The sequence below is a fragment of the Coptis chinensis genome, chromosome 3 (genome assembly GCF_015680905.1).
Source record: "Coptis chinensis isolate HL-2020 chromosome 3, ASM1568090v1, whole genome shotgun sequence".
NCBI lineage: Eukaryota > Viridiplantae > Streptophyta > Magnoliopsida > Ranunculales > Ranunculaceae > Coptis > Coptis chinensis.
Window position 1 is genome coordinate 12988346 of NC_141458.1, and position 12216 is coordinate 13000561.

General features: G+C 34.7%; 2 long non-coding RNA genes across 2 annotated transcripts; one reads left to right on the top strand and one right to left on the bottom strand.

The window, feature by feature from the left end:
• Positions 1 to 9399: 9399 nt before the first annotated feature.
• LOC147508028 (uncharacterized) lies at positions 9400 to 10832 on the top strand. The gene is made up of 3 exons (XR_015217875.1): positions 9400 to 9707; positions 9778 to 9879; positions 10660 to 10832. It is a non-coding gene; the product is annotated as an uncharacterized LOC147508028 (long non-coding RNA).
• Positions 10833 to 11521: 689 nt separating this feature from the next.
• On the bottom strand, positions 11522 to 12085 carry LOC147508029 (uncharacterized). The gene is made up of 2 exons (XR_015217876.1): positions 11990 to 12085; positions 11522 to 11908 (listed from the first exon to the last, which is right to left on the bottom strand). It is a non-coding gene; the product is annotated as an uncharacterized LOC147508029 (long non-coding RNA).
• Positions 12086 to 12216: the final 131 nt, after the last annotated feature.

Genomic DNA, 12216 nt, shown 5'->3' on the forward strand with positions numbered 1-12216 from the left:
GAGGGTTTTAAATTTGGAAGGCGTGATAAACTCAACCAAATTTGTAGCATGAGCTAGCAAATGCCATAATTAAGTTTTGAAAGACACGATGACACAATTTCTACCGCCTATATGTTCAATTTCAATTTAATAGCAAAAATTATGTCGCCCTCAGATCAATTTAGTACATAAAAAATTGAAACCCCATTGAAACATTTTCAAAGTTTTCGGCAAGTCAAATTTGACTTGCATGCTAAAACTTCTAAAAAGCTTAGATGACACCCTTTTAGCATCTCCATTTAGCAGCTCCCCATTAGACTTGCTCTAAGAGGATATTTGTGATATTCTGTACTGGATTTAGTCTCACATCACGTAGGAAGATAGATAGGAAGATAGATATTTTAACTGCGTTATATTGGATCGACCACAGCTTGCTAATAATATGGGCGTTTTAGTTAAAACCACAAAACCATAGACTAGTTTTCGAACCCGTTCTATGAACGGGTGCCGTTTATACAATTATTATGAAAATTATAATACCTATGTGGAGCTATGAGGTATAAATATTATATTGGTTTTTACTTTATTTTTTATGTGTGTTGTTTTTTGTCTTTTCCAGTTCGGTTGTGTAACTGTTATCCACATATTCTATGTAAAGCTATGAGATATGCATATTATATTTTCTTTTACTTAATTTTTTATGTGGACGGTTTTTTATCTTCTCAAGTTCGGTTTTTTATAAAATATTACGTGATATTTTATAAAATTATCACGTAATATTGCTTCAATCTAGTTATTAGATAATGATACTTGGCTATATTATGAATAAATTATGATTGAACATTTAGTAATGGTTTCTTGCTTTCATAGGAAAAAAGTGTTAATCTTTTCAAGTTTACATCCATTATCAGCTATATTTTGTGTGTTTATGTAAATCAATTGGGAAATAATTGATTATGGACAGAGTAGAAGTGTCAATTAAAGGTGGCCGAAAACTGTAGGATTTGAGAAGAAAGGTTATTCTGGGTTGCATTATCCCACAACTCTTTCGTTGTACATAGAACTTGTTGTTGATTGGAAATGATGTTATTTTTCAGTTTTTTAATGTAAATGGTGTAAATTTATAAAATTTTATAATGGCTGAAAGTAAGAGCAACTAACAACAGTACGCATTTAAGAAAAATGTTATTAATGCATCTCTTGCTATTTTCGATTATGTATGATCCGACTCTATGGTAGAGTATTTCATTTATAACAAATGATATTGGACCACGCCCATGCAATACACACATGTCGGATTAACACCAAGACTTGTAAAAGCATTACACGATTGTATGACCGAATGTGTGCCGATGAAATGACCTCGAATTGGCATTAGATCCTTCATACAATGATTTAAAGGCAGGGGGCAGTTCAGAAAGCAAAGGCAATTTGATCTTTCCTTGTAACAAAAGTACAGAAGAAGTGGATGATTAAAAAAAAAGATACCTCAATATTCTCAGCATTTTGAACGCAGAATTGCTCCCAAAGTCTTGCTCTATGAATTTCTACTTCCGTTTGGTGTACTAATCCTTATGAGATGGAATGTTGAGAAAGAGCTGAAGAAGTTGAATTCTGAGAAACATTGTAATCGTTTATGTTGTTATTTCTTTCCCTTCTTGAATGCTAATAATAATACATTCATCCAAAAAGTGACAAAAATTGATTTAAACAAACAATATAAGGAATAAGATAAATAATATAAAAAATAACTACTCATAATAAGTTTGTTACAGGTTTAGTAGTGGACTCAAGATCAAGTAGTAATATTCCGTGATTATGGATTTGGAATGAGAAATACTAACTGCTGTTTTCTTAGTTTTAAAAAGTTGTTGTTAGTTTTTATGTTTTTTGAGGGTATTTTTTTTATGTTTTGAAATGTAATATGTCTTGATACTTTGCAAGTTTGAAAAAAACTTACACCATAGCATATGCTTATATTATTGGATATAGCTTGGCTACTGGTAAAGTATATGGGAAATGGTTTGCTCACGATCTTTGAAGACGAAACAGATAAAAGAGCACTATTCTTGATCTTTAGGCATTCTTTTAGGCCCATATATATTTCTAAATATGTTTTTTTATTTTTTATTGGGAGATGATGTTCGGAATCCTCAAGATTTAATTTTTCATTGCTTCCTCCAATAAATTTGGATTAATGTCCGTCTATTTTTAGGTTTATTCGTTTCAGGCATGAACTTCAGTGAAATCAGAAGACTTCTTTTGTAATGGTGTAGTTCGAATAGCACATTAACTACGAATATATTTCAAAACAACATTATTTTGCTACAAATGAAGTAAATAAATGAAATTAATGCATATCTAAAGTTTAAAATAAGCGTTTAACAGAAAAAAAATACTATGTGACCAACATAATAAAATTTTGGTATTCAAGTACTAATCCTCATGGTTTTCTTTTCTTTATTATGGAACTTTCCATGCCCTTCATTCCTTTAATTTTTTCTTTGAGATAATATATTTTATCTTTGTTGTGTTTATCATCAACCAAACAATCTAGCATAATATTTTTGAGGATGTCAAGTTGATTATGTTTCTCTTCAACTTCTATTCTTTTCTTCATAAGTTCTTTGAAATTGAAGTCTTCAATTTCCATATCACGCTCATCCTTTATAAAACTGTATTGCATGAAAAGTCTTTGAATCTTCGCTTTTTGCAATGAGAATATGTGGTGCTTCCATCAATTTCTTTAACTATGATGTCTTCATTGTTAAAGAATAAGTCTTTCGGTACCTTTAATGTTACAGTTGGTTTTGAATCGTCCGCCTCTCTAATTTTGTGTTGTAGACCGGATCTTGTTGAATGTTAAGTCCTGTTTCTAGAATTTCCTTTAACATTTTTTTTTACATAAGCTGTAATTTTCATAACGCCATTATCCTGCAATAGACATAATAAAATGAAGTCAATAAATAATTATAAATAATGGAGAAAATGAAGAAAAATAGGCTACTTGGTTTTTCGATATGTGTAGTTCAATTGTTTTTTTTAGGTTAATAGATTATGTTTTACTAAGTGATTGAAAGTTCACTTTTAGTAGGGTTCTAGTTTTGTATATATCTTATATTTTGATATTTTGGAACAGCGAGCTTCTCTTTTTTTCCAGCTTCCACTCTATTAGGACCCAAGATTATGACACGTGTTGGGTAATTTGAAATGTGGATTTTGAGTTTTATGGTGTGGGCACGTGTAAAACGTGAGTGGTAGTTGTGGCATTTTGAAAGGGCACAACACCATACACACCACAATAGACGGTCAAACTTGGTAAATGATGGTTAACTAACGATAGGGTTACCTAAAGCTAAAAAATGTAAAAATGTGGGTCTAACGTAAATACCCATATTATTGGGACGACCTAAAACTAAATCACCTTATTTTAAATTAGATTTTTTTTTTTAATTAGGTAGAAATTTTTGGGTTTTAGAAACCTCTATGTTTACTATTACTGTTGGGCCTAGGCCCATCAAATTTTAAATAACATATGTTTTAAGCGGGATTGTATTTCCAATTTTATTCAAATTTGACCGCTACACTACACGACCCACTTTCGATTTTGAAATTGATAAAAACTTGAGACCAAAGAAATCCTATCCATGAAAATTCATTCGTAGATTTTTTGAAACGTTATGACTCTTTAAGTTTCAACATTCATGGCGTTTCAAGCTTAAGCTAATGTATCGTTTCCGTCTCCATTCGCTCGACATTCTAGATTCTCAAACTTCTCCATTGAAATTCAATTTTGAGAGGGAAAAAGCCCACAATGAATTCTAAAGCTTAAAAAAAAAGAAGACAAAGAGGTATTAGTTTTCACTCATTTTCATTATTACTGCTGTTGAAACTGAAATTGCTATTGATTTTTTTCCAGGATTATTTGATTGATGCACCTGTTTCTATTGGTGATGACTTTTCTTTCAGTGGATGTATTGCTTATCTTCATGAGGACTGTAAGCATCGTTTTTCTGATTTATAAGTTTTAATTAGTTAACCTAGAAACTTGTGGTGGTTTATACTTTATAATCCATAGGTGGAAGCCTTTACGACCTGATCCTTGGACATTGTTATTTGAACACATTTATGTTCAGTTCATTATATCCATACACATTGTACTGACACAAATTAAAAAGATGGAGCATAAGAGTTATACATATGACCCATCCTCGATTGCAAAGATTTTTACATATGTTGCCGAAAGTATAGTAAATTATATAATGGACGATTTGATGCTGAAGTTTTTTAAGAAAAATTAATTGTGGTGTTGGATTGATTGACTCAGTAGCTTCAACTTGAGACTTGTCTTTAATATTTTAATTTTTGTTTTTATCATCAGTTGAATCATAAAAGAGAAATCAACAAAATTATTAAATAAGATAATCAGAAAAAAATAGTTTACCTTATCCATATTTGTTAACTCTTTTCAAGCCTTTATTGAATATCTTCTATTGTATGCAATGAAGAAAAGAAAAAGAACTTAGTTATATATGTAAAACTAATGTATCGAATTCAACATGTAAATCGGAATAAAAAGAAAAAACCCGGTTTTGTGTTTTTGTTTTCAGGTTAGAGGATCGTTGGTTTTTATATATATAGGTTTGTTTAGGTTAATTGATTAGGTTTTCTTATGTCATTAGAAGTTTAGTATTAATAGGATTATTATTTTTTATATATCCCTAATTAGTGTTTTTGTTTTGTGTTTATATAGATAGGTTTGTTTAGGAAGTTAAGTATTAATAGGATTCTTTTTGGTAGAGTTAGATTATTTTGTGGGAACGCACCAACTCTCGGTAGGCAAGGGTTTTATTATACATTATTAAATACCGCTTTGTTGTCACAGGAACCTTGGCGGTCAAAGAAAAACGTGCTAGTTTCCCTTTGCCCAACCTCTTCTATTGTTCATAGACTATTTGCTACATAGTTATTATAGTATATTAACCGATAGGAATTGAGTACTAAAAGCGTTAAGAACTCTCTACTTGGGCACACCCAAGGGGAGTCCTCTACTTTCTCAAGCTTTGAGTTAGTCCTTGTGCATCCCATTCAGCGATTGTTAATTATAACAGATCACTATACTTATTGATTGAGCTATATCAAAGTATGAAGTATCCCCATTTGAAGTCCGAACGAAGTCGACATGAATCCCGTTCAGATTGAGTATCCCGCTTCAACCAACCAAATGGTAGTGTTCTTTGCATTGTTATGTGCTCTATTGCTGGTCTCTAACTCAAGGAAGTGTTAGCTCTATCTGCGTGTGGAAAAAGGTGGATCAATAATCGGCAAGAGCTCACGGCCTCACGCTATGTCACTTTGATAAAATTGGTATTGATAGTTACACTTTAAGCAATCGAAGTCTTGGTCAATAGAATATTTAATACGTTGCCAACATTCCTCCAAAACAAAGACTAAAAAAGAAATGAAAGACAAAAAAAGGGGGAAATGTACTAATGTATGCTCGGACTTTAGAGTCGAATATTTTTAGCCCATTTTGAAGTTGTGAAAGTGTGAAACCGTTGTTTCCACTTTCCAGTTTTAAGTCTTTGTTTTATTTTTCTTTGATGAAATTTACTTTGGCTTCATTGCTTGCAACATTTTCAGCAGCTTGTATCTGTCTATTTGCCTTTGAAGGATCTTATAGGATTGCCAAGTTTTATGTTTTCTTTTATGCATCCAAATTCCCGGCCCAGGTTGTCCCATCCATCCGTAAAAATTGTTCGTTTTGAGGCACTTCCTCGCTTCGCTTCGAACATGCCCCAAGAAACGGAAAAAGGGGAGATTAAGGCATGTTTTGTCGCAGCTCGTTAATTGATCTGTCTCTTTGGAAGGAGTAGGCACGGAGTTGACTATTTAAGATAAGGTGCTTGTACCTTTTTTTACTTTTGTTTGTGTTCCCCACCCCCTGCAAATGCCAGTTTTATAAATTTCATGGCCTCCACTAAATTTATTAGGAGCACCAACAAACAAAAAAGAAGAAGAGGAAAGTAGTATCTTTGAAATAAACTGTACAAAGGGGGAGCACCAGTGGAAAAATTAAAATGAGGAAACTAATATTTTATTTCTAGCTCATCCCAAAAGAACACATATATCAAATTACGTCCAGAGTTACTGGTAATTCCAACTTGCGGGGGTCACAATGGCGTTACTTTTGTTGAAAGATGATTCCATTGGAACAGCAACTATAGTGTGTAATCTGGCTCGATACTTGGTCATTGGGTGTAAGGATCACCTTTGTGGGTTATTTTCATCAAGACAGAATGTATGCCCCCTGTAAGCTTTTTATCTTAACCCACTCAAACTGAATGTGATTCAGCTTAAAGACTTCGAATTTCAATAGTGAAGTAGTTTCGACTCATCATCCGCATACCGGTAAGTAACTTCCACCTTGCGATCTAGTGGAGTCCCCGCTTTTGTCGGGGACATGAAATAGGCCAATCTTCTATGTCCACCATAGATTGCCCGAGTATAGTGCTGAAAAAGAATTCTTTGTTGTGTGTGTATTTTTGTGTTCCTCCATTAGAAAGTATAGTAGAGATGTGCTTCTTTGACATTGAGGTGGATTAACTTGTCATCTTAGTATTTTCGTCGATGATGTGCACTTATAATGAGGCTTTCCTTTTCAAATCTTGAAAGTGAAAAGATTCCATCTATTGCTCGAGCTTCGATTTTTTTTTATATGCAAATGTATATTTAGGTTAAGGAGTGTCTAGGGTTCATTTAGAATTTTAGGAGTTGTGATTGGTAGCTCTTGGAGCCTGTTCTGATCTAATTTTCACTTAACTACATAATGTACGCATAAGCAAATGTTGGCCTAGATTTTCTCTTTGATTCGGTTCGACTGAGTCATCGTGAATCAATATCCTTCGATGAGCACCGGGAATGTGAAAGAGTTATCGAAAGTATATGTGAATCTTTGGTCTATAATCATTTTGTTCCCCATTTTGTATGTGGTTAACTTTTATCCTACCTAACCCGCCTTATAAAGATAAAGCTCATTGATTATTTCGGTGATTGTCGACTACACAATGATAGCCACAAAGAATTGTAAGTTGAAGTTGGCTCAAGAATTTTTGAAATTACTTAGAATTGTTAATTTTAGTATTATTCTTATTCTTATTAATATTTGTATTTGTATTGTTATTGTTGTTGTCGTCATTTGAATAGGCTGTCTTGTGTTCCATTCCACCAATGTGCTATTTGCTGGTTAGACTTCCCTCGAGTTTTCTAGACTGACACAGATATCAGATGTTCTCTATTTTCATTGCTTTGCTTTGATTGAAAAAAAGAAAAGAAAAGAAATATTTTGCACAGCATCGAGTTTGTTGTTGGAGAGCATAAAAGGTATGAATTGATGGAAACCGGGAAATAGATTTGAGGTAAAATTTAACATTAGAAACATCCTTTTCGAAGATGAGGCTCCTTGTTAGACATTATACTTCAAGGGTTTAGCCTACTCTATGCTTACGGTCCTATGGCAGCGGTTGTGATCTTGTTCAGGGTGATAAGGTTTGATTGTTTCATATTCATGCGGTTGGGATAATGGTTTGGTGGTAGTATAGCGCAAATTTTTTTAGTGGTATTAGCTAGTGTGGTTGTAAGTGCGACCTTTTTTCTATTAGCAATGAGTTCGATTGTGCCATTGTAAAAAGGGAACAAAAATCTAAAGCTTGAGAATACAATATTTGAAAAAGGCAATTGAATAAAAAAAGACGGGGTTTAAACAATGATTAGGTAAAGTAGGTCTAATAACCGACTTGAATGATTGCTAATGAAAAGGTGCGATGAGTTTATTCATTGATGCTACTTAGAGTCAATATTGTGTTTTTGTTTATTTTTGATCCTTAATAGTTACTAAATTAATATTGTCACACAAATATTACAACAATTCTTGGTAAGTTAGCTAGAAGCTAACAACCTAATACCAAGTATCCCAGTCCCCAACTCTCAAGGTACCAAATCGGAACCAAAAGAGGCGAAAAAAAATGCAACAAAGAAAGACGGGAATAAGGGCTAAATACAACATGGTATGTAACGAAGGGCTTCAGTCGTGGCTGCAACATGCGATGACCCACGTGAACTTCGGTCTTTCCAAAGCTTTTGCCCGGGAGGACGGTGATTCCCAGGTCTCTCGAAGTGGGCCTTGTTGCCATTTTCAAGGTCAGAAGAAGTTGTGTTCAATTCTCCATTTTGCAATAAAATGACCAATGCAAATTTGTTGTGGCCATGTCAAAGAACCGTCCGGATCTTGTGGTGTTCCGTCTTTGTATAATGGGGCGACACCTACCAGACCATCTGACAGGTGAACCCATGGATATGGGCTTTGGTGCTATTGTAATGAACTGTAAGAAGCTCATAAGGTTAGCATTATCTGGTTTGCTCACCGATAAGGCCTTCTATTACATCGACAAGATGGGAAGTTAGTTCGTACACTATCGGTTGCTTTTGAAGGAGACACCGACGCGGGTAATCGACTTATGTGCTTCAGGGATGCCCTGAATTGCAGAAGCTTGAGATTAGAGATTGCCCTTTTGGGTATGCAGGTCTGGTCTCCGGTTTGCACCATTTTCATAACATGAGGTTCCTGTGGATGTCTTTTTGTAGATTGATTGTTTGAGGTTGCAAGGAGGTTGCTCGAAGACGACAGCAAACACGTGAATTACCGAAAATTGAAGAGGATTTTGGCCAAACAGTTGAGAAGTTATACATGTATCGATCTCTTGATAGATGGTGGAGTGATGCACCAAACTTTGTGACAATCTTGTAGACTTGCGTTTTAACAGAAGGGAGAGCACATTGCTTGTTTGTTTATATCACAGTTGCAAGGAGCAAATTCGGAGGGATTTGAACAGTGGGTATTTTTTAAAATCCACATGGGATCTTTGGTTCCTCGCAGACATAATAGCCTTCGATTTTTTTCTTGGGGCAGTTGGAATGGCATTAGGCTTAACCATGTTGAGAATGTTGCATGTTTTACCATCCGCCTTCCAAAAGTTTGTTAAAAAAAAAAAATTGATGTGGCTTATGGTTGTTTGAACGAAATTGGTTGGTCGACCCCACTATAATCATCTTGTTTTCGGATATTTCTCTTGTAGAGTTTCTTGTAGTCTAATGTCCGTGCAAAGGAATAATCATATTTGTGCTCTTTGGTTTGTTGAACTGTTCTGTTTCATTTGCTTCTCTAGGAGCAAGTGCTTTGTTTTGGGATTGTTCTACGCTTTGCGATGCCTCCCTTTGATTACGTTAAAAGTCAAATACAAAAGATGCAGCCAAATGCATTTGGAAAGACTCTTACAATGCTCTTTGGACTGCGGTCCTTAAAACTTGGAAGCGGGGAGGAGCCTTAAAATTTTTTAATCTGAATTTCCTGTTTATTGTGTTAAGATTGCTCATTATGTGAAGGTAAGCTCTTCCTCATAGTATTTAAAGGTCATATAGGATTCTTTGTTGCGAAAAGGATTTCTTTATGATATTCTCCTTTCTCAAAAATTCATTCCGACTTAACATCGTCCCTATATCGCCAGTAAGTGCTTTTTATTTTTTCTGTTCACATATGTTAAATTTGTTTTTCATTTATAGCTGTGGAAATTAAGATTACAGGACTTCATATTCAATTGTGGTGGACTATCAGTAGCATTTGTTTTTGTGACGTACTGGGATTCTTACTGCATGTCCTCCATCTTTAGCAGGTAATATGTTGATTTCTTTTATTCTAACCCTTTTTCCTTGAGCTCGGTCTGAAATCATGATGTTACTCAGGGTATAGAAGCTGAAAGGGCAATTCGGAAATCTCTATGTGATTATTGCGCGCGCGCGCACGACCACAGAGCAAAATGATTCCTTTGTTCGTTCTTATTTCAAGTGAGTTGCCAATCACCTGTGATCAAACTGGTTTTTACATGACAAAATTCTGTTTTTGAGGAACTTGGATATGTTGGTTTGGTAAGGTATGGCATGGAGATTGGCAGGCCAACATTTGTTCCCAAGTCAAGACTTATCAGTTACAGCTATTAGTCTGTAAAAACATGGGAAAAAACAAACAATGCTCCCAATAGTTCATGCAAATGCTCTAATGATTTCAATGCTTTTTTTTTGTAATTTCCTTCAGCACACCCCCTGAATAACATCTTAATGGTTTTAAGCTCTTGAAACATAACTGACGTTTGAATACCTCCACCAAAGCAACAATGTCTAACATTTTTAAAATGGTGTCTAATTGCTCAACGATATCCGTATTCTCTTGCAGTTCTTGCCCCATCGATTATTAAGATTTAGACACCCATCATTTGGTGCTTACCTTTCGCTTTATTGAGCTTTACCATTAGTTGGTTTGATAGAACACCTAGTTGATGAAAAAATTGTCGGGTTTTTCGACATTAACCGGGTTTGTTATCTAGAGCATGTAAAGTTTAAACTTTGTCAAATCCTAGTTAGCCGAGAGTTATTATTTCCGATATACGATACGGGTGCAGATTTTTTTGTTTTACTTTTAGATAAGTTCAGTTGGTTACAGATTGACTTTTTGTTACCACTTTAGTTAGAGTATGTATTCAAGTATGTTATATTGCTTATAGATTTTCATTCATGTGCTACCTTATTTGAGTTTGGATTGTGGCTTACTGTTAGTTTCTATAAATGCAGAATCGGCATGGAAATTTGGCTCAGGAATGTTTCTTCTTGTTCAAGTTGTTCTCTTGTTGGATTTTGTTCATGGATGGAACGACTCATGGGTTAAAAAAGATGAGCAATTCTGGTTAGTGGAGTTTCTTTATCCTTCTGACTATGTTGGTTATCTTGAAAAGGGGCAAATTCCACCCAAGGTATTAATTATATCATGAGTACCTTCGTAGATGAGTTCAGCAATCCTCACATTTTGTCATTTATATTAGTTCTTTGAATGAACTCTTTTAAGTGCAAAGACATATCACTTGTCCATTCTCAAGTTTCTTTGAACATCGAAGGAAGCAAGTACTACGGTACTTTTCTTATATAGGTTTTAAATGAATTGTTATTTCGTGATTGATTGAAACTATTTTCTTTACGGTTTATTTTGGTACTTCGAAGTTTCTAAAATTTTGTCTTTTAGATTGACATCGTAAAGGGAGGACCAAGAAGCTTTAAATTAAGGATGAATCAGTCCGAGGTTGAGGCAGAAATACAAACATTGCGTGATGGTCTCATCGACGCAGTAGGATTTTCTACGAATAAATTTCTGTCATGAGTATAAGCCGTTTAAAAAGCAGCTTTTTGAATTCATTAATTTTCCAGCTGGATGGAAACAGCCATGTGATCTATGCGGAGATGTGATTCTAAGGTATAGCATACACGAACTGCATCAATGGCTTGTGAGATCCTGTGGAATATTGCTTTTCTTAAGCTCGACTCTGCTGCAGCCCTAGCAAACAAAACTTGCCCTTCGCCAGATTTCAGCTCGGTGCCTATATGCTCTATGTACTTTGTGCTAGTGATACATATCTCATTTGACAACAATATAGAAAAGATCGCTTGCAAAATATGTAGTATAGCACTTAGCAGAATCACATACTCTAATATTAGATTAACCATAATACAACAATTTAACTTGACAAAACAGGTCATAAACCAAAGAAATATAACTACATGCAAATTTGAAACAAAGTCTTACTTGCGAGACACCGGTGTCAAACAATTGCTTGACTTCAAGTCGATATTCATGCATAACCCAATTTGTCCTATCTCCTCGCGGTGCCCTTCCTAAATAGAAAATCAGTCTTCTTCATCCCCACAGTGTCTGGGCCATTACAGATGGGTCTATCTCTACCAGTCGTCTTCCAATATCCAATTTCAGTGGCACGATTAGTCATGTCTCTTGGACAAAAGAAGTACCATTCCAGATCCCCGCAAGATTTGTCTGCATAAACAAAACAAAAAATGAGTTCAACACAAAGTCGAGACTACTAACTAAAATAAAAGTACGAAGTTTCATAATTACCAGGAAGGTCCCAAGGATTCCGGTTACGCCTATTTGGAGATAAATAATTCTCATTCGGAAAGATGGACGCTGAAATTCTCTACCATCGGGTTGCACCTCCGGAAAAGAGAAAAACACCGATGGAAGGTTTTAATTAGTTGAACATGAAAATTATCAACAACTGTATTAAGGTCTACTTGAGTACATCCGATATTAGGTGACAAAATTTAACGCCTAACAAACTGTAT